This window comes from Halyomorpha halys, unplaced genomic scaffold, assembly GCF_000696795.3.
Source record: "Halyomorpha halys isolate HHAL.00 unplaced genomic scaffold, Hhal_1.1 Scaffold614.1, whole genome shotgun sequence".
Classification (NCBI taxonomy): domain Eukaryota; kingdom Metazoa; phylum Arthropoda; class Insecta; order Hemiptera; family Pentatomidae; genus Halyomorpha; species Halyomorpha halys.
In genome coordinates this window covers 256814-260396 of record NW_027111364.1, presented here as the reverse complement: position 1 = coordinate 260396, position 3583 = coordinate 256814, and the positions used below count along the sequence as shown (strand labels likewise).

General features: G+C 28.9%; 1 long non-coding RNA gene across 1 annotated transcript; it reads right to left on the bottom strand.

Annotated features, from left to right (window-relative positions):
• Positions 1-726: 726 nt before the first annotated feature.
• On the bottom strand, positions 727-3558 carry LOC106684772 (uncharacterized). Its single transcript, XR_001343739.3, has 3 exons — positions 3331-3558; positions 2992-3133; positions 727-969 (listed from the first exon to the last, which is right to left on the bottom strand). It is a non-coding gene; the product is annotated as an uncharacterized lncRNA (long non-coding RNA).
• Positions 3559-3583: the final 25 nt, after the last annotated feature.

Sequence of the window (3583 nt, the reverse complement as noted above, 5' to 3'; positions counted from 1 at the left end):
CATCGAGAGATGCTACTTGTAAGACGTTATCTTTTAGTGGATCAGAAGATTCTATAGTAACCTTTATTGATTCAAATGATATAATTAGAAATAAATAAATTATAATAAAAGGTTATATATAAGTCAAGTTAAATTATTAGAAGAAACAATGCATATTGTTCTTGTCTCTGGGTAATGTTCGTAGTTCACGTCTTAGCTATGTCGGCTCAAACGGTTTAGTGGTAGCTCGAGTGGTACAAATAGTAGCATGATCGCTACCGCTACACTCTGTTTATAAATCTCAATACGAGAAACCGGTATTGCGGAAATAAACAAAACTATTTTTGATGGTTGGAGGGGGGTGGGGGAAGGAGTAAAGCCACCCTAACTTCTCTTAAAACAGGAGATGGAGGCGTCCCTAGAGATCCTAAACATGAATCGTACAAGGAAATTTATTAATAGTTTCATTGGGGCAATATTAAGGAAGTAGCTAGGAGTCTACCGGTTTCAAATAAAAAGTAGGTGACTAAAGTATATTGTATGATTTATTAATAACTGTTATTGTTAATAATAAATGGTATTATTTTTTTGAGAATTATTATTTCTTTAAATCTTCTACGTTTCGGTCAACCTGGCCATCCTCAAGGACAATCTTAAGCACATTAGCCAAAACCTTGGACATTTAAAGAAATAATAAGGAGTGTTTGAGACTTAACTGGAATACAAATTATTATATTTAAACAAACATTAAACTCTGTTAAAGTTACCTCTTTTTGTAAGCTTTTATAATCTCCTTGTAATCGATTGAAAGATTCTACCATTTCTTCATGTTTTTCAAGTTTTTCATTCAATGCTTCTTCATTTTTTTTACACTTTTTTATTTCTCTTTCTTGTTTTTCTAAAGACTTAAGTTGCTCTTTAAGAATATTTTGTTGAGATCTTGATTCATTTTCCATATCTTCAACTCTTTTATTCATGTTAGATATTTCACTATAAAAGAGGATAATGATGTACTATTTTATTAGAACATAAATTAATATGAGGAGAAGATGCTCGGGATTGAGGTAAGCAAATAAACCTATTTATTTATGCCGATGTTTTGACCTGAATTTCTGGCCGAAACGTCGGCACAAATAAAGAGGTTTATTTGCTGACCTCAACCCCGAGCATCTTCTCCTCACCAAAGAGAATACAATGAATATTACAAATTTATATGGTTTTTAAATTCTTAACAATTTCGATTAATCCGAGCTAGAATATTGTTTAGTAAAATTCATGAAACATCGCAGAGACATATACATCTACATTTCGTTTGTAAGTTATTGAATACAGCCTCAATGACCTTTAATTCTTTTATTTTCTTCTCTTTACATTCTACAGTTATGATTTATGTGGTCTACAGATAATTTGAGTTTTTCTAGTGTTGCTAACAGTTCTGCCGATTCTCCCGGTCTAAAAACTCCCTCTCATCGCCTTGAAAATACCCGTTTTACCCGAATATACACGCCACTTTGCCCGCTCTTGTAGAATCACACACCAATCATAGTCACACTAAATCTGGCGAGATAGTTGATTGGGCCCCAAAAGCAAATCCACCCGAGGTCCAATATTTATATTTATCCCAAGTTTGAAAAATAAATATATCCTGGGCCCCAAAAATAAATATGTCATGGGCACCAAATAGTATCTATATTCTGAAATTCAAAATCTAAGGAAAAATAATTACTTATTAGTAATAGAAAAAGTATCAAAGCATTGATTTAGAAAACTAGTTGAAGGAGCAGTGCGATGCTGCACTAGCACACCTACATATAACTAAGTTATTTTACTCAAAGTCCTCGATTCTCCCCCCCCTTCCCAAACTCCTGGATGAGGTAAAAAATATCCGAAAATCAGGTAAAATATCCTCATCGGCAGCACTGGTTCTTAAGAATCGTCAAGGCTATCCATTTCATTGACGTAAGAAAAAGAATTGTCATAATTATTATGTTGAATTCAATAATAAGTATATAATTGTTTAAAAAATTACTATAAATATTTAAAGTTATTTCTAACACATAAATAAATTACTGTTACTAAAAAGTAAATATTGTGTATGTTGCATTCAAAATTTGATCATTTTTAGTGATTTGATAAAAAAACAAAATTTGAATGAATTGTGAATGTTGTTACAACTGTTACTATTTTCTTCTACCATTTTAAAAAGAGTTTTTATTAGAATTAACTGTGTGAATTTTTAGCACTATAGGTAATTTGTGTAGTGATTCATAATTTATAATTCTGGTTTTGAGGGGATATACTAAAAAAATAGAGAAAAGGTAAGAAAAAAAATGTCTACATGCATTCAAAAATTAATCATTTTCTTACTAATAACTTGCAGCTATAGTGACAAAATAAAATGTATTAGCCATTATATGATGAATTAGTTCACAACTAATACATTATTATGAAGTACAATATTTCCATAATGTAACATGATATGATAACTTATAAAAGAGGCTTACATTTTAAATCTTTAAACTTGTGGGGTTTTTAAAATTTTTATTTTAAGACCTGTAGAGGGGCCAAACATTGGTGTAAAGTTATTTTTTACTAAAACCTATAAGTGTATGAAACATCTCAATGTCTGCTAATCATATTGAGCAATATTGAAAAAGTGACTAAAATTGGGAAACGGTGAATATTTATTGATGTCTGGTTGGATTTTTCATCTTTTTTAAAAATATCTTGTTATATGCACCAGCTAAATGGAAATGCTCTGCTTACATTTCACTATTCCTGTTTTATTGTAAGTATTTTCCTAAATTTTATAAAGATTTAGTTAGACAATTTTTGAGAGTAGGATAGGATCTTTCCATTCAATTTTTATGTCAAATCCAAAAAAAAAAGTTTTTCTGATTCCTAAACCTCATGAACAAATCAATTTCAAAATTACATTCTTAATAAATTTTTCTTTTGGCTGGAACGTTAAGGTTCACAAAAATTTGAACATACAATGTTAAAATGACTTACGATTCATATTTGGTTATTATACTGTTTGCTTCAATTATTTTAGCTTCTACTTGAGCTTCTATTTTTTTAATATTTTCTTTTTCATTTTCGGATTCATTTTTGAATTGTTTGCACTCTCCTTGTATCGAAATAGAAGAAGCTTCTAAAATTAAATATTAATGTACATTTACTAAAATAAAGCTAAATATAAGTGATTAAAATAATGAAAAAACTACTAAATTTTACACTGTTTTTTTTTTTTTTTCAATTGTTCAATAGTTTTATTAATTGCTGTAGTCAGCAATTATTGGCAATGTTTTGTTTTAGAATATTTTGTTTTTTTAATACATGAATACTTACTGTAAATTTCAACATTATCCCTGAGCTTCTGAAGTTCATTTGTAGTTTCTTCTAATTCCCTTAATAATTTTGTATTTTTGTTCTGTTCAGCTTGATATTCTTCTTCTGATTAAACATGTATCATTAACTGAATATTAATAATTATTATTGGTGTTATAGTGAAAACTGGTTTACTATTATTTTATTTTATATTTTTGGTAAATGACATAAGATAATGTTCTTCTCATCTTTTCCTATAACATACATAAACTTT